A 20,429-nucleotide genomic window follows, 5' to 3' on the forward strand; every position below is an offset into this window, starting at 1 on the left:
TTTCCATCCATTTGTTCCCTCTCTCCCCTTCTCTCCTTCCTCTCTGTTTGCTTTCTCTCTACCTCCCCCCCCCTTTCTATTGAAGCCCCCTGTGCCTGCTCCCATTAACTTTGTAGAGCTGAGGAATGTGAAAGAGCCACAATGAACGGCCCTTGATCTTCAAAACCAACCTCCAAGAGCTCCAGCCCACAGGGGTGTAGCTTCAGGGGGGGTGTTTGGGGTGTTTAATCCCCCTAATAAATGTATTTTCTTAGAAATATTTGGGTACAAGTGGTTTCAATCGGGTTTGGGGAGGTGTCTGTTAAATTTTACCTGGGAATTTTGCTTACACACAGTGACAAGAACACACACACACATAGTAAGCGCACAATGTAACTGTCACTCCTCCTCCACTTCCTTCACCTCTCCACCCCCACTGGGCCCAAGAACTCTCCAAATCAGGTTATGTTGTCAAAGGTGTAGACTTTTTATTCACATCAACCCAGATTCTTCACCACAAACCTCTACGAGAGTTAAAGTATTCTACTTGGATATATATAATTTTTCACATCATCACACTTTAGCGACATCCACATGTCAAGACAGTAAGTAAATTAGATACGACATTACACTTGCACTTTAACTTGGCCGTACACTTGAACTTGAATTTGGCAGACTCGGCCCCCCAAGGACCCACTCCGCTGCCCTCATTGTGCCAACAGGCCCCATCGGGCTACAGCAAACAGTTGCATTACGTAAATTCCATGGCACCGCATACCGCACAGGCCCACCGGGGTACCTGAACACAGGCAGCCCCTCAGGATTGTACTAAGTCCATACGTTGTGGTTTAGGGCAGTAGAGTCCAGGGCCACCAGCAGGTCAATCCCCCTTCCCCCCAACCCCCTGCACACTTCCATCCTACCCCCTCCTGGGGTCCATCCAGACGCTGAACCTCCATTGCTGTGCATGCATCTTTGTTGATAACTGTCATCGGTCCGCCCTGCTATTCTGGTGGGTGGGTGGATGGTAGACAACGCTCCTGCGGCCTCCCTGGGGTCCAAGAGGACGAGACCCCAGAGACACCGCCTTAAATAACCTACTACTACAAAGTTTCAGTTTCCTTTATGTGCAGTGATGTCACCAATGGTCGTCCCCCTCCTCACCCAGCCCCCAGAGGAGGCTCGGTTCTGTGGTGCTACTAAGGGTACCCCTCCCCTAGGCATGGGGGGTGCCTATTCACTCTCCCATCTCCTGTTCTGAATGTCCTAAAAAATTATATTTTACAAAATATTAAGGGATAGATTTACAAGCCCCTTGCGACAACTTTACTCCGCTCTTGCGTCACTTCTGTGATGCAGCGGCATCGTAAATAATGTGCCACGTTTCAACATATTTAAAATGTGACGCATCTAGGAAGATGCATCACTTTGTAAAGCCCAGTGTTACATTATACCGGCGTCCCGGCTTAAGAAAGCCTAGTAAAAGTGACGCAGTGAAATCTACAAGATTTCACTAAGTCACTTTTACCACGCCACTGCGTCAAAACCTTACGCCTGAGTGACGCAACATAATAGAAATAGGTATTCTGAAGCATTGCTGGAGTTGCGTCGTGCCTGCGACACGACTCCAGCAATAGATTGCCTTTACGCCAATTGATGCGTCACGCATCTATCAATCATTGCACCAATGTGCGCTGCATTGTAAATGCAATGCATCAATGGTGATGCAAGGGTTTTTTTGCGTGACGTGAATGAACTGGCGAATCTCTGCTGATATGCAGAGATGCGCCAGTTCTTGTAAATCTGCCCTACAGTTTCTCCCACTTAGTATTCATACCAATCTGTATTCCCCTCTCATGAACCCTGCTTGTCGTACAATGTATTTTAACATTATATGCTAGCATGTTGCTTGGGAAATATGAAGCTCACACCCCAATCTTACTGACCAAGCTACGCCCCTACCAGCCCACTGGTGAAATGGCCAGTACAATAAAAGGCCTGTCCAGCCCTGGTGAAAGTACACTTTTATAAAATCAGGACCAAAGCCTGCAGAGGGATCTGCTCGATGTAATTTTGTGAATAACCTCAGTCATTAAATTGTACCAAGAATGATGTTTTGGAAATAGTAACAGAACTTTTTTGTGTATTTTGGATTCAGACTAGTCTTATTATTGCTAGGTAAAAAAAGTATGGATCATTTACATTGCGGGTACGTCTACTATCTACTTAAATGAACTGATGTGCTGACAGTGCAGGGTCAGGTGCCTCTTTTTACAGTGGGCAAGGCTTTTCTCTTTCTGTTTTCAAGCTGTGCTGCCTTGAATCTTGCTCTTAACTCTGAGAAATATCAGGTTAAATAAAGGCAACTTAGACAGAGTAAGCACATAAAAAGAGGGGGGAACATCGTTTACAGCGAAACTTTTACCACACACTACCATTACAACGCAGGAATTAAAACGAAAGTTGTTACAACGACTTTCGCTGGAGGGCGCTGTTGGATAGGGGATAGTTTAATTTTCAATCCAACACCTTCCCTACTACCCACGGGGACTGGAGTTGGAATAAAAAATTAAACTATTCCACTATCCAGCGCCCCCGAACGCAAGTCACTGTAACGACTTGCGTTGTAATACCTGCGTTGTAAAGGCATGCATGGTAAAAGCATGCGTTGAAACGTCATACAACCAAAAAGAGGTGCTCTGCTCCACTCGAAAAAACTGCAATTGATTATGATAGGACCACAGCTGCAATGGTGGTATTATTTGCTTGGTAATCTACTACATTTTAATGTTAGATGGTAAGAGCTGCTGACATGGAAATCGGAGGTTAATTACAAAAGGCACCTAATTTGAAGAAATTAAAAAGTGCCCTCCTGACACATTCTAACCCACGTAGCCATCTAAAGCATTTCGGAGATCTCTGCCATGATTGGGATTACATAGGTAGGTGCATAATAATTTCAAAGTGCGTTATCTGTACAGAATAAACCCGTGTCCAAGTTTGTAATTTTAATATTTACCCATTGTGGTTATAGCCTAACTTAAAAGTGGTTTATCAATTATAGTTTTGGGGAGTCATATATTCAGATTCACCCAAATTCAGCAAACCCCAGCATGCCGGTATATATATTTTTTTATATATGAAGTTAATGCAGTACTTCTGTATAAAGAGTATAACGAGCCTGTCCGTCTAGGGGCTATTCCAGGTCTTCTTCACAAATTATCCTCATAAAATATACTTTCTAGATAATCAGCTTATTTCATGTCAAAATCATGGGTTAATGTACTGGGCACCTAAAAGGACACATTGGTTACTAATATAGGCACAGACAGATACATATGCAGGCTTCTGAAGATTCACTATTACCTATGTTACAAAGAGAAACCGTTAACATTATTATCTTTTATTTGATTATTAAATTACTCTAGAAAAGAAATAGGAATGGCGATCTCATGTGCTGCTTTTTCAAGAGTGCATGTGTTTCAGTGAACCTGCAGCTTACATTGTCAAATTCTTTGCAACTGCCAAATCTTAGTCGTGACATTATTTTTGTCAAAATGTCAGCTAATATCGCTCATATGGCCCATTAGGTTTGCCTGATGTTTATGTTGAGACTGGTGCTTCAGATCAAAGATGACTTCAAATTCTTGGATGAAGGGGTTACACGCATGTTGAATACAGTGTGCTGGAGGATGAGAATCATTTTAAGTACACTATGGAAGCAGGATATCCTGGGTACATATCATGTGGAGAGACTTTGACACAATTACGAATGATGTATTGGTTTGTTAATATTGATAAGCATAAACACATCCCTGATGACACAGGGCCATGAGTGAGCTATTGTGCATGGGCTACTGTGGGGTTTTTCATTAGAAGATTTCAGGAATAATGGGTGATTTTTTAGTTTAATATTTTCCATTTTTTTTATACTTTCTGTTTTATTTTTTATGGTATTGATGTCTATAACTGTGATTCAATTAGATGAATGGCAGTAGTAGTGATAGACAAAATATCAACAAGCTAAGGTCTTTACATTAATTTATGTCAATCAAATCAATGAAGAGGGGCTAGCCAAGCAACACTATGGATTCAGAGCAATCTTATGACAATAGTCAATAACCCTAATTATTTAGAATTGTATCTCCACTTCATCCACTATGAGCACAACCAAACCACTACAATCACAGGTTTGTGACTGGCTAATCATATATCACATGTTTTTAACCTGAAATTTGGAAGGGGAAGAGCATTTGTGGCCAAGAGACCCCACGCAGTCTTAGCAACAACCCATCCTGAAACATCAGTGGCCTGAGACATGCCCCACACCCTTCTTAGCAACAATGTGTCCTGCTGAGCCTGTGGCAAGTGACAGTCACCAAACAGCCTTAGCAACAACCTGTCCAGCAGCATCTGTGAGAACGAGACATGAACCACACAGTCCTTAGCAAGAAACTGTCCTGCAGTGGCTGTGAAGAAAAGACACATACCACATAGTCTTTAGCAGCAAAGAGCAGCATTGGTGAACAAGTGGTATGGATCGCTCTGTTTTAAATATAAAAGGTTCTGCAGCGTTTGCTAGCAAGCTGTAAGGATAGTCGATTCACAGCCTTTACCAGGCAACAGCCCTCCAATATTAAGAGAAAAGGGCATAGACCATATAGTTCTTAGTAACAGCCTGTCCAGTAGAATGTATGATGATGAGAGACACTTCCAATAGCTCTAGCAAGAACCTATACAACAGTTTCTGTGGGCCAAGAAAGGTATACCACACAGCCTATAAGAACCACCTGTTCTACAGTATCTGTGTCCATGCGAAATGGACCATACGGTCCTTTGCAATAACCTGTTTGGATGTCTCTGTGACTATGAGACATGGACAACACAATGCTTAGCAATAATCTATCCAACAGCGGTCTGTGTCCAAGAAAAATAGGTCACACATCCTTAGCAGCCAAAGGAAACATATTAAAGTTAAACATGCAGAAATATTCTACACAAGTGTACAAAATGCTGAACTCAGTAAACAAAGAGGTTAGTCAGCAATTACATATACTTCAATGTCTCTCATTCTGTGACAACCGGTAATCCTGGTTCAGGAAAAAGCTGAATTTTTTGCACAAAATGGGCTTACAAGTGGTGTAGTATTGCTATGATTACTTACCAGTAATCCCCTTTACTCTTAGTCCTACTCGTCCTCGACCCAGTCATCACTAATGAGGTATTCCACTTGACAGGAACCACTTTTAGGCTCCACCCACCCCCCTGCCAGGGGCTATAAGTACATAGCCAAGAGGAAGCACATCCTGACATACCAAGCAACAAAGGCCTGAACATTAAGTATGACTGGGTCGAGGACGAGTAGGACTAAGAGTAATGTGGATTACCAGTAAGTAATCATAGCATTATCTCTACGTCCTTCCTCCTCAACCCAGTCATCACTAATGAGGCATCCCAAAGCAATCCCACAAGCAGGCTTTTGGCAAACCACACAGAGAACATAGAGTAAACACAGCAAGTGAAAAACGTTATTAAACATACAGAATCAGGGGGAGGACAATCCCCACAGCATGCAACACACCAAATCCAAAATTGGTCCAGTCAGACAGAGCACAATTCAGACGATAGTGCTTCACAAAAGTAGAATCAGAAGCCCAAGTCCCAGCACGACAGATCTCATCAAGGGAAATCCCATGAAAAGCAGCCCAGGAAGCAGAAACACCCTTAGTTGAACAGGCCTGAACCCCAGAAGGGCAAAGTAAACCAGAGCCCTGATATGGCAGAGAAATAACAGCCTTGATCCAGCGACCCAGAGTAAGACGAAAGGCTGCCTTACCTCGACCAGCCAGACCAAAGGTCACAAAGAGAGAGTCGGAAGAACGAACCCCTGCAGAGCGTTCAACAGTAATGGACAACACACGCTTCACATCTAGAGAGTGAAGCAACAACTCAGCAGGCGAGGGGGAAGGACAGAAAGAAGGAAGAATCAACCCCTGAGAGGAATGAATACGAGAACGAATCTTCGTAACAAACCCAGGTTCCACAGAAAGGACCACTGCATCATCCAAGAAACGTAAAAAGGAAGGAGAATAACGCAAGGCAATGGGCTCGCCCAACCTCCAAGCAGAAGTAACAGCAACCAGAAAAGCCACCTTAAAAGAGAGGAACTTAAGGTCAACTGACTCCAAGGGCTCAAAAGGAGAGAACTGCAGACCACCCATTACTAAAAAAAGAACCCAAGAAGGAACCGTAGAAAAAGCAAAAGGAGAGGAGAGAGAGAGAAACTCCGGAACAACCGAGAAACCAACAACCCATCCGAAGATGGGAGTGAAGCCGAATCCCGGAAAGCCCGAACAGCAGCCCACTGCCCCTTCATAGTAGACAAGGCATAGCCCTTCTGAAACCCATCCTGAAAAAACTGAAGGATAGAAGCGATAGGGCAAGACACAGGAGACAGACCAAGCTCAAACACCAGGAGGAGAAAGAATCCCAATGTTTAGCGTAGGAGGACAAATTGGACTTCTGACGGGAGCCCTGCATCACAGTGATGAGGTGGTCAGGCAAACCCTGGACCCTAAGAGATCACCATTCAACTTCCAGACCACCAGAGTGAGAGGGACCAGGAGGGAGGGAGAGGGTGACCTCAGGGGAGATGGATAGCGGGGTAGAATCCAAAGAGGACCTGACGCCAAACTCGACAATAACGGGAACCAGGACCTCTGAGGCCAGTGAGGCAAGACAGCCACCACCTGGGCACCCATCTGCTGGACCTTCAGCAAGAAGGCCGGAATCAGGGGTAAGGGGGGAAGGTGTACAGGAACCAAGGGGGCCACTGGAGAGGCAACGCCTCCACCCCCCCAAGCACCAAATACCGGAGTCCGGGAACAAAAGAGGGGAAGCAGCGCATTGGTCCTGGAGCCAAATAAGTCAGCTTGGGAGTCCCGCACCTCCGACAGAGCATTCGGAAAATACTGGGGGAGAGACACAGTCTGCAACCAGGAACACAGTGGCCCATGGGTGAGGTATCGAAGAACACACGGTTCTAATATCACCCACGCACGAGAAGTTATCCGTTCCTCGTTCTCTTCTTTGTCACCCGCGGCGCCCAGTGAGGCGAATTGCCACAAACTGCTTCTGCCCAACACAAGCCATTTCCAGTCCATTACCTGAGACACCATTTGGGTTTTCTCATAAATCCGGAACGCAAATGAGCATTACATTATTTAGATAAGGTACATCCCATTCCCTTTTTGCAAACCTTTGAAGTTGGCTATTTTGTCTCGGGCCCGGATGGGCTGGAATTATCACCGGCTGAGTGGCAACCCATTGATTTAATATCTTCGGGCACAGCCCTGAGGAAGTCGAGGAAAGATTGTTCCACAGCGACGAAACATGTGTCGGCTGGCTTGCTTGAGAATTAAAGACCGAACATTTTTCTAAACACTTCAAGAAATCCTTTCTGTATTTGTTGGCTGGCGTATTGTATTATATGTGTTTACACTAAAACACTGTTGTATCTAATTTATGTGTGCCTAGGTATTTGTTGGAAATTTGTTTTGTGAGAGACGCAGTGTGAGAGACGACAAGTCAAGTCAAGTCAAGTCATAAAATTTATATAGCGCACTACATACCCAGAGGGTTTCAAGGCGCTTAGGAAGGGGAGGAGGATTATTTGTCAAATATCCACGTTTTAAGCTGCTTTCTGAACGCTAGGTGATTCTGGGTGAGGCGAAGGTAAGCGGGGAGTGAGTTCCATGTTTTGGCAGCCAGGTATGAGAAGGATCTGCCTCCCATGGTGGTCTTGTTGATGCGAGGTACAGTGGCGAAGGCTTGGCTGGAAGAGCGAAGTTGGCGGGAGGGGGTGTAGAAGGACAGTCGAGAGTTGAGGCAATCTGGTCCGATGTCGTAGAGTGATTTGTGTGCGTGGGTAAGCAGTCGGAAAGTAATCCTCTTGTTGACGGGTAGCCAGTGGAGGTCTTTAAGGTGACCAGAGATGTGTTCGTTGCGTGGGATGTCTAATATCAACCTGGCTGAGGCGTTTTGGATTCGTTGTAGTTTCTTCTGGAGTTTAGCGGTGGTACCTGCGTAGAGGGTGTTTCCGTAGTCGAGTCGGCTCGTGACTAGAGCGTGAGAAACCTGAGACTCAAGACACCCGCCACCACATGGTCCACACCCCTGATATGCTGAGCAGAGATGGCCAGAAGATGACACTCTGCCCAACCCGCAATTGCACAGGCCACCAGATTCAATAAAGGACTGCGAGTACTGCCCTGGTGGTTGATGTAAGCCACAGTAACTAAGTTGTCGGACCACACCAGGAAATTGCACCCCAGCAGATGACCCTGGAACAAACAAAGAGCATGGTCCACCCAGAGAGTTCCCTCCAATTGGAGGACCGGCGGAACTCCAACCAGAGCAAATGAGCCTGAACAGCCCACTGACCCAGAGTCACCCCCCAACCGGACGCACTGGCATCCGTCGTCAACACCACTGGAGGTGGCAGGTGAATCCATATCCCCTGGGAAAGATTGGAGGAATCCAGCCACCACTGGAGAGCAGATATAACCTCCAGAGAAACTGGCACAGAGACAGCATAGTCCCGAACCAGAAAAGACACCCAACATTGAAGATGCTACAGCAGAGGACAAAGATGAACCCTGGCCCACGGCACCGTGAAGAATGTTGCAGCCATATGACCCTGAACCTCGAGCCACTGAAGGAGGGGAGCCGCAGCCTGGGACAACAACCTCCACAACAGGAACTGAAGGTGCAGAACCTGGGAATCCGGAAGGAACACCTTGCCCAGGATTGAGTCGAAGACGGCCCGTATGAAAGACTGCCGAGTGGCAGGAACCAGATGACATTTCAGAAAGTTCACTAGAAACCCATGCTGCTCTAGCGTACGAATGGTCAAGGACAGGTGCTGAGACAGGACCGCAGGGGAAGGAGCCTGGAGCAGCCAATCATCCAAGTAGGGAAACACCGACACACCCAGGAGGTGAAGATGGGCAACCAAGGGAGCCACCACCTTGGAGAACACATGGGGAGCGGACTGGGGACCAAACGGAAAGACACAGAACTGCCAATGATGACCCTCCAGGCAGAAGCGCAGGTACCTCTGATCCTCCAGATCGACATGCACATGAAGATAAGCATCCTGGAGATCCAGCGTAGCCAACCCCTAGCCGGCCTGAAACAAGGGGGTCACCTGCTGCAAGGTCTCTATCTTGAATGTGATTTTCTGGACAAACAAGATCACACCCTGGAGATTGATGGCAATCCGAAAACCCCCTGTGACTTTCGGAACAAAAAAGACAACCAAATATGTCCCCTGGCCCTGCTCCAACCGGGGAACAGGCACAATCGCCTTCTTCAAGAGCAAGGTGCGAAGACCATCCATCAACGACGGACATTGAGACTGGTTCAAGGGCGTTGGAGTCTGCACCACTCCAGAGGAAGGAGAAAGGGACAGAAACTCGATCCGATACCCCCGGACCAGGACATCCAGCACCCACTGATCAGAGGTCATCAGACGCCAAGCAGGAAGGAACAAACTCAGCCTCCCACCAACCTCTGACGGAACACCAGCGTGACCAACTTCGGGGGCAACATAGTCAGGAATGCTGCGGACCCTGTCCAGCATCACAGGGAGGCTTCTTCTGGAACTTCCAGGGGAAACCCCAACCAGCACCTTTCAGGCCCTTAAAGGATGACTGCTAAACCCGGGAAGGCTGACGAAAGGACTTGGCATGAGAGAAAGAAAAATCCTTGCGAGAAGGCTGGCGACGGAAGGAAAAGGAATGTTTCCTCTCTCTGAACACTTTATGAAGTTCATCCTCAAGAGCGTCCCCAAAAAGACTAGGGCCAGTAAAGGGCAACCGCAAAGCCATCGACCTCTGTGTGGCATCTGTATTCCATCGCTTCGACAACAAGTTCCACCGAGCAGCAACAGAGGAACCACAGGACAAGGCAGAAGTACGCACAGAATCAAAGGCAATGTCCAAGAGAAAGTTGGCCTGACGTTCCATGGATTACAACAAATCCAGACAACTGCCCCCCTCCTGCATCTTGGAAAGCAAAGCCTTAAAGTCAGTCAACAGTGATGGAGTGAGATAAGCCACATAGACACCAGAACGGATAGCAAGGTGACAGCCAGCATAAGACTTCCTCAGCACAGAGTCAATCTTCTTATCCACACCATCACGCAGAATATTATCATCTGCCATAGAAGGACGACCAACCAAACTAGCGACAATAGAATCCACATGCACCTACTCGGAAAAAGATTCCTCCATGTCCTTCAGAGGATACAGTTTGGACATAAAGCACAGCATCATGATGTGATCCAGATCCTTACATTCTTTCAAGAGGACATCCCTCACAAAGGGATGGATAGGAAGAGAAGTAGTAACAGGCTTCCGACATTGCAGCACAACAGCATCTGAGGAAGTACTGGCCATAGCATCATCAGGAAACCCCATGTTCTCACGTACATGAGAAAGAAGGTCAGGCAACAAAACCTTGGAAACATATTTGCCTTTCAGATTCACCGCCCCCAAGGAAGAGGCCTGAGAAGAATCCAATGAAGAAATGTCTGAATAGAAACCAAGACCCCCAGCAGAACGACCCTCAAGACACTTCTTGGAGGACTTCAGATCAGACAAAGTCTCCAAAATCAGGTGCTTCAATCTGCCGTCATCCAACCGGGCCCGCTTCACCGAAGGGGCAGAATCACCACTGCCAGCAGGGGAAGAGGAAGAGGAAACAGGAAACATATGTTTACGCTTCTAGTGATGTTTCCCCATCATGAACACCAAACACAGTACCCAGCGCACACAAACAACACAGGGACTCGCTTGGACTCGCTCCTGCACGGTCGCTCCCCACGCTCCCTTGGCCCTGGAAGGAGTACTGGTATCGTTTACTGCTCATTTTGATTCATCACAGCGCTGCTAGCATTGACTGCATACTGCGCTCGTGCACAGAACTGGTTCCTTTACTATCTGCTGCCTGCTGCACATATTAAATGACATAGCGCTTCTGCACGCAATTAGATTTTACAATTACATGTGAGCTGCCTGGCATTTGTTTTCATAGCGCTTCTGGCCAGACCCACCAGTGGTGTGTAACTTTGTGGTAATAGCTCAGGCTTGACTCGGACTGTGCCCCGGTTTTGTTTTGAATCAGCCCGCCACCATCTTGTTGTTGTTGTCAGCTCTCCTGGCCCACCTCTACCTCCCTGAGACCGCCTCCCAGCGGCCCCTCCCACGCTCCGCCCCCTCCACTATCCATTAATGTCAGATGTCCCAAAGTGCAGCGTCCACGCGCTACGGCCGCGCCGAAGGTGCGCCAAAGGTAAGCCCGTCTTCGCCCGTCCGCGCCTGGACCGCGCCCATCGCCATACCCCCTGGCCCCCGCTCCACCCACCCCGCCCGCATCACATACGACGCCTCCACCCTCTTAGCCCTAAACCCCGGCTGTCTCCCCAACTGCGCCCAAGCCGCCCCTGGACACACCCATGGATCCTTCACTTGCAACTCCTGCAAATTCGACGGCACCAAGACCAACTCCACATCCACTAAAACCAAACTGAGACCTGACACCAACCACCTAAAATGCATCCTACTCAACACCCGATCGGTCCACAGACATGCCATCGACATTTGGAATCTACTAGACACCACCTCCCCGGACGTCGCCTTCCTAACAGAAACATGGACGAATGCCTCCTCAACCCCAGATATCACCATCGCCATCCCAGAAGGCTACAAGATCATCCGGAAAGACCGCACCAAGCAAACAGGAGGAGGCATCGCTATCGTCCATAAGAATTCCATCCGCATCTCAACCAGCTCAGACGTCAACCTCGCTAGCGCCGAACACCTTCACTTTCAGATCCACACTGACCCCAAGACCACTCTCAGAGGCACCCTCCTCTACAGGCCACCAGGACCCCGTGCTCAATTCAGTGAAGACATCACTGACTTTATCACCCCACACGCCCTCCCCTCCGAGAACTACATTCTATTGGGAGACCTCAATTTTCACCTGGAAAAAAACGACAGCAACACCACCACCCTTCTGGACAATCTCGCCAACCTCGGACTCAAACAACTTGTTAATACCCCCACTCACGACGCAGGTCACACACTCGACCCTATCTTCACCTCCAGCAAACATATCTCCTTCAGTCACACCACAGCTGTCCATTGGACGGACCACAGCTGCGTTCACTTTTTCTACAAAAAACCCACAACCCACAACCATCCTCAACCTACTATGCGAAGAAACTGGAACAAAATCACCATCAACGAGATCTCCTCATCGCTTCTTCAAAACCCCCCTGCCTACTCATCGAACCCCAACCAAGCAGCCATTAACCTCACTCAATGGCTAACTAACAGCGCCGACAACCTAGCACCCCTGAGAAAAGGTCAAATCAAACTAGGCAACAAAAACGCCCCCTGGTTCAACGATGATCTTAAGAAATCCAAGAAACTCTGTCGCTCCCTTGAGAAGGCATGGAAAAAAGACCCAAACACCAGTACCAGGGGCGCCTTCAAAAACGCCACTCGCATACACCACCAACTGATCTGGACTGCCAAGAAAGCCGCCTTCAAAGACCGACTCGACAACAACGCCCACAACAGCAAGGAATTATTTAACACTGGTTACAAGCCGCCTGGACTACGGAAACACCCTATACGCCGGCACCACCGCAAAACTCCAGAAAAAACTCCAACGCATCCAGAACACATCAGCCAGACACATACTAGACATCCCGCGTAACAACCACATTTCTGGTCACCTGAAAAACCTCCACTGGCTCCCCGTCAATAAGAGGATAACATTCCGCCTCCTAACCCACGCACACAAAGCACTTTACGAACTTGGACCCGAATGCCTCAACACACGACTTTCCTTCTACACCCCCCCCCCCCCCGCCAGCCACCAGCTACGCTCCTCCAACCAAGCCCTTGCTGCTGTACCTCGCATCAACAAAACCACCATGGGAGGAAGATCCTTCTCCTACCTGGCGGCTAAAACCTGGAACTCACTTCCCACCCACCTTCGCCTCACTCAGAACCACCTAGCATTCAGAAAGCAACTTAAAACATGGATATTCGACAAGTAACTCCCCACCCTTATCCAAGCGCCTTGAGACCCTCTGGGTATGTAGCGCGCTATACAAATTAACTGAATTGAATTGAGGAACAGACCAAAATGCGACCCCCCCTACTGTTAAATAAAAGCAAGCCGGAGACCGCCCTCAATCAACCGGCAAGGGAAAACAGCTGAGCACAAACAAAAGGCAAGGTTGTAGGGGATGTGGCCAATCCCAAACTTCAAAACACCACACATCACAGCCGCCCGAGGCTGAAAAACTCGATAAGGCGTCAGCGTGAAGGCCACGAGCACCGTGGAGCAGCAGAGCACCCGGAGCCAACCGTGCGCACCACATTGGTAGCAGCACATATGGAAGCAGAACAGAGCACTCTGAACTCAACCCGAGTGCTCCCAAAAACCTGCTGCACACGGAGCGCCCGGACCCCACCATGGGCGCTCCACAAAGGCTGTGCCTGAGCAGCCCAAAAAGCAGCACATCGTGGCACTTGGAACCCAACCCGAGTGCACCGAAAAAAAAAAACGCCGTACACGGAGCGCCCGGACCCCACCCCGGGCGCTCCGCAAAGTCCATGACACAGCGGCACAACAAAGAAGTAGACCGAATCACTCAGAGCACAATCTGAGTGCCCCGAAAAGGTGCACTGCACAGGGAGCATCCGGAGCCCAACCCGGACGCTCCACAGAAAACGCCAAACACAGGACTCCACAGGCATCCCAAGGCAGGTCGAAAGAGGACTGAAAGCCCTGAACCAGCTGCAGCGGTCGACAGGCGGGACCACAGCACAAGGAATGTGCAGCAGGGAAGGACTCACTCCACAATAGGACCCCAGTAAACCAGCACAGCAGAACCGGTAACCAGGAACCCGAAGGAGTCAAGGAAGTCAAGCTGCCCACTCAAGTAGCTCCACGAAGGTCCATGAACACCCCCAGAGCCCAGCAGAGGAGGAAACTACAGGATAACACAGAGCAGGTATGTGCCCAGCACCTACCTAAGCGTCCCCATCAGGTCCACCGACAGGAATCAAAACAGGATGTGCTTTCTTTTGGCTATGTACTTATAGCCCCTGGCAGGAGAATGGGTGAAGTCTAAAAGTGTTTCCTGTTTTGTTTCCTGTCAAGTGGAATACCTCATTAGTGATGACTGGGTCGAGGACGAGGGACGTTGACAGAATATGTGTAGGGAGACTATTGCATATGCTGAGGTTTTATTAAGCTGGATGGGGGAAAATTTATAATATTAAAGTATTCCCCATTCTTAGGAAAGAAACATAGAGGGGAAGATAACATGCACCCAATAAAAATTTCTCACAGTGGAATCTATATGTACAAAAGACTAGTGAAATCATAACGAAACCTCCAAAGTTCTATACTTACAGAATAAACAGAATAAACAGATAAGCACTAAATAATCACTTGTTTTTTTACAGTGGTTCATACCTTACGCAGTGCAAATACCAGATGTTATTATCACCCAATTTATGCAGGGCCAGTTTTAGGGCAACTGGTGCCACCGCACTGGCCGCTGACCTGTGTAGGGGGGCGCTGACCTCAGGGGGCTTTGTTGAGCAACAACTTATAATTAGAGAGAAGTGGGGCACTTTTGCCCAGTAGTAGTCAGAGAAACCCAGGAGGGGGTCATAGGGTGTGCGTGTATCAAATGTTATTGCCGCACCAGGCGCCAACAGCGCTAAAGCCGGCCCTGAATTTATGTTACACATTTTAACGACCTCTGAGGGAACAGACCTGTCCCTGCAAAAGATAATTGGGTGGGAAGGAGCTGATGAATGGGAGTCAGTGATTTGTGCAGGTCAAGGATTCTTGGAGATCTGGAAGAGGACCCTATGCTATGTTAAAATAATGATCTGGAAACATCTTCAGAAGACTGGATGGTTTCTGAAGCCTTAAAAAAACATCTGTCTGTGTCTTAAGAAAGCTGATGTCTGTGTGGCATTCGTTCCAGGGCAACCAAATTCAAATTGTCAACTGACTCTGAAAGCAAACTTTTGTTCTTTCTGATTTCAGACTGTTTGGTTCAGCAGTGCGGAGTAAAGGTCAAGAAATTAAGGGGGATATGTACAATGAAGTGGCGGAGAGTGTTGTTAGCCTCCTGGGCTCAACTAAACGCTTCGCCACTTCGGAAACGCAAGGCTGCACCATATTCACAAGAATATGGTGCAGCCTTGTGTTTCCCCCTGCGAAGGAGCTATGTTTAACAACTTAGCTCCAACGCAGCCACCCTTGCACCATAGTGCAAGGGAGTCTGCGTGCAGGGGAGGATTGGTTATGTGTAGGAAGGTGTCCCTTTCTGCACATAAACAGTACTAAAATGCCATGTTGTAACTTTTGTGTGCTGCTTCATGCAGCACACATGAAATTTACAAAATGTCATTTTTCAAAAAGGTTTGTTTATGTACAGGAAGCAGCACACATGAAAGTTACAACATGGCATTTTAGGTGCATTTATGTACAGGAAGGGACGCCTTCCTGTACATAAACAAACCATGGCATTTTGCTTTTTCCATGTGTGCTACCTTGTGGAGCACACATGGAAAAAGCGAAAACGAGGAAAAATAATGCATTTCTCCTTGTTTTGCCAACTTAAGACCAGGATATTCCTTTTCTTAAATGTGGCGCTGCATCCTATGTACGCCACCCTTGTATATAGGAGGCAGCGTCAAATACAATGGGTGTTGCAGTGGATCGCCCCCCGCAACACCCACTGCATGCCCCTTTCACACTAAACATAATGTGAAAGGGTGCATTATGTACAAGGCAGCGTTAACCCTGCCTTGTACATAAGGCAAGGCCCCTATCGCCACAGGAACATAAAAAAAGTGACGTTCTTGTGGCGATAGGGTTTTGTACATATGCCCCTAAATGTTATAGCGAGATAAAAAATATGCTTGTGGAATGGGGTCATAGTTCAATCAGACTAAGTCAGCTTTTTAGGAAATAGGTCCACTGGTCAGGCCTTCACAGCGCATGTACCATTATTGAGTAATGCTGACGCATTCACCATACAGGAGTGAACTCAGTGAATCCAGGTTTGAATATATTGATACAGGTATATACAGGTTTGAATATATCTATACATCTTACACAAATAATTACTCACACAGTTCTACATCATCTCTGCTCACGAGGAGCATTCTGTGTACAATATTCAATCAAATGGGCTCACATGATGCAGAGTTTGAAACTGACTGTTTAGTTGTTGGGCTTTTATATAAGCTTTCCAAACAAGCCCGCCAAACATTCTCAAACCATATTGCTTCAGAAGAGGAAGTCATATTTCAAAAATGCCATTTCCCAAATATTTTTCACTTTTTCTGTTCACCCTCAATTAATCTTTCATAAAACAAATACCAATCATAGCAATGCATTTAAATTCTTCAAGAATAACTATAAAGTTGTGGTCCGTTTATCATTTTTGTTTTCAACAATAATGTATATGCAGTATTAAATAAAGTGGGCACCATAACACATCATTGCCAATTAAGGACTTGAAACCCAGTTTGTCAGTGTATGTACATACCTACATCATTCCCTCTAAGCTATTGGTTAGTACCTGATTTATAATAATAATTCTTTGCACCAGAAGGCAAAATGAAATAATAATAATTATTGTGTTTCCTATTCTGGATTCCAAAACAACAACCTTAAATTGTAGTATTTGACTATCTTTCTAGAACGTCCCTTTTAAATTGACCTACAGGCTGCTATAATATGTTTTACACCTGATAAAATAGTGTAATAACATTCCACTCAAACTTCATGAATTATCATAGTGGATTAAAGTCTCAAACCTTCATTCTACAATCTATGATCATCCCCATTGTTTACCTCTGGCTATACTGAAATGAATATTTCATATGTTTAACCGAGTATACAGTTCACAATCTTTATTTAGATCATTAGCCACAGTTTCACATTTTACTATCAAAAGGTTTCTCTAGACTGTAAGGACAATTCCACATCACCACCAAGTCTTTTTATTGTAGTCTGTTCAATGCCAAATAGTTTGACAGGCGGTATCTGCACAACATATACATTCCTTTCTTGTAAATGTACTACATGATGGCATTTCTTATCTTGACTCTTGGGGCTCGATTCCGATCAGGTAAAAAAATCCACCGTACGATTCGTATTCGTAGCCCTTTCCGTACGAATCGTACCCGTCCGTTCGAGTCGCGTAGTATGATCCGCATTCCGTGAATCCGTCCGAATCGTCGCGATCCGTACGTATTGCAAGGCTGAGACTGTGAAACGTACGACTCGTACACACGCCGTACGACCCAACGAGTACGATCCGGACCGGGGAATCAGGACGCGATTCGTACGGTCCACGTCAGGTAAGGGCGATTCGTACGGAAAAGCGCACGATTACATACACCCCGTATAGCGCGTACCCCCCATGATTGCAGGGGTACGGCACGTACCCCTGCGATCATGGGGTGTACGAGCCATACCCCCATTGTACGATCAGTGTACGAGCCGTACCCCCATTGTACGAGCCGTACCCCCATTGTACGATCGGTGTACGATCGGTGTACGAGCCGTACCCCATGTACGATCGGTGTACGAGCCGTACCCCATGTACGATCGGTGTACGAGCCGTACCCCATGTACGATCGGTGTACGAGCCGTACCCCATGTACGATCGGTGTACGAGCCGTACCCCGTGTACGATCGGTGTACGAGCCGTACCCCATCGTACATGGGGTACGGCTCCTAGACCGATGGTACATGGGGTACGGCTCGAACACCGATCGTACAAGGGGTACGGCTCGTACACCGATCATACATGGGGTACGGCTCGTACACCAATCGTACACCGATCGTACAACGGGGGTACGGCTCATACACCGATCGTACAATGGGGGTACAGCTCGTACACCCCATGATCGCAGGGGTACGGTGAATACCCCTGCGATCATGGGGGATATGCACCGTACCGGGGGGGGGGCGTTCCGTACCTGTTTCGGCACGAACTCTGCTTTTACGGCTGTTTTCAGCTCCCGTAGAAAAAGGGTCGTACGGTGCGTACCCAACACGTATCGTACTTGCTGGGTCGTAAAAACCAGCCGCGAATCGTACAGATGTCGCGTACAGCAGGTTCCGAGGGAGAATCGTACGGAGATTAGAGTCGTACGGTGTCTTGTACGACTCGTACGGAGTACGGCTCCTGGTACGAATCGTACTTCGTCGTACGTACAGGGGACCTTGCAGGGTACGATTCGTATGGGAAAAACGCTCCGAACGGCTATTCGGAGCGGTTTTTCCCGAATCGGAATCGACCCCTTAATGTCTCAAATGCCCCCTCCATTTCTCTTAAAGTTTCCTACATATGGACCAAACAAATTGTAACCCACAGGTTAAAAATAATCAAATGGAGACACATTGTAGAATTACATTTAATGCATAATTTGTTCTGGTATCTCTAGTCTTTATCTCGATCTGCAAAATGTTTAGCTTCATTCACAACATATTGACATCAGTTACATTGCGCATGATAGAAACTCAAACCTTTGCCATGTTAAACCTAATTTTTTTTCTAAGTGGTACTTGTGGTAATTGACTCTGATTATACCCTGGGCTCTCCTAACCAGGTCCAGGGCCAATGCTATGTTAAAAAAATTACCTATAATAGGCTGCACTTACAACTGGCAATGACAGACCCTATCAGCCCTTCGTAGATAATAGGGCCAGGGTGTGCTATCCACCTGTAAGTCCTAAGTATATACTGGAGTATGGAGGATTAGAGGCCCAGCGAGTGCCAGCACAAGCATGTGTGTACTGCTGTGTGCCTGTTTCCTTTTAAAAGCAGGCCTGCCTTGCAGCCTGTTTTGAAAAGTAAATTCTCACAATTGGTATTGACAGACCCTATAAGTCCCTAGAATATAATGGGGCTAGGGGTTCAAAATACCTAAAGTCCCTAGTATATAATAGGGTATGGAACTTTAGAGGCCCAGCAGATGTCCTAAACTTGCATGTGTGTAATGCAGCGTTTTTGCTGTCAGTTTAAAGGTGATTCAGAAAAGGGGGTGGTGATGAACAGAGTGTCTGAATTAAGCAGACCACTCTTACCCAGTCCAAAGATCAGGGCTTGATCCATCACCGTTATTTAGCTCACTGCACCATCCCAGCTCAGAACCTGGCTATATGCAAATTAGTCTGTCCCTGGCCCAGTGCATCATGGGAACAGGGCAGACCAAACTACCAAGCCAATTCTTATACTGGGAAGGAATACGGCTACGGCAAATGAACGTAGATTTTGTGTTTCTTCAGGAGACACATGTAATGAGTACCCATGAGATATATCTTAATCAGCTGGGGTTTCAATTAATAGTTGCTTCTAAACAAGGAGTTAAACAGAGAGGGGTAGCGATTCTATCGAGGGATAAAAATGTAGTAACAAGGAGAAAGTTAAGAGATAATTGGGGGAGATGGGCGATGGTTGAGGTACTATTAGGGGGGGTGTGGACAACATTAGTTGCAGCATATGGTTCTACACAGGACGATCCAGAAATTCTGCAATTTTTGGATTCTGAGTTGGCAGACTGGGCCCCTCGAGTTATTATAGGTGGAGACTTAAATATTGACGGAGCGGAGGGTCTAGGATCAGGCTCAATAAGACAGTATAAGGGGAGGAAAAAAAAGGTCTACAAGGCCCTAACTGATCTTTTAGAAAATAATACATTGCGAGATGTCTGGGGGTTAATCAGATCGAAACAACTCGGTTATACATATTATTCAGCACCGCATCAGATATGCGTTAGGCTGGATTACTTCCTGGTTTCCAATGATTTAATTAGTATAGTGGAAATTGATAGACTTCCTCGGATACTTAGTGACCACAATCCCCTAATCCTAACGATAAAGCAGAGTAGGGGAACAACAATAAGAAGGGAGTGGACATTCGAAAGGGGATTGCTTTAAGATGATGACTATATAAAACATATGTCTAAATGGATTACTGAATTCTTTGAATATAATAGAGGAACTGCTGCAGTTGGCATAGTATGGGATGCCTTTAAGGCAGGAGCACGCGGTGAAACCTGTAGTTATAGCGCCTTCAAGAGGAAAACAGAAAGACTGCGATATAAGGAGAAAGAGGGAAAAGTACTGGAGGCAGAAGAACAACTTAATAACTGTGTAATAAGGGGAGAGCCGACTGAGCAATTCGTAATAGAATTACTGAAGGTGAAAAGTGAGGCAGAGGAAGAACTTGCTAATAGAGCCGCAAAGCAATATACAATCAGAAGGGAGAGCTGTTACGAGTTCAGTGAGAAAATAGGGCGAGTCCTTGCTATACGAACCAG

The sequence above is a fragment of the Lissotriton vulgaris genome, chromosome 4_1 (assembly GCF_964263255.1).
Source record: "Lissotriton vulgaris chromosome 4_1, aLisVul1.2, whole genome shotgun sequence".
Lineage (NCBI taxonomy): Eukaryota > Metazoa > Chordata > Amphibia > Caudata > Salamandridae > Lissotriton > Lissotriton vulgaris.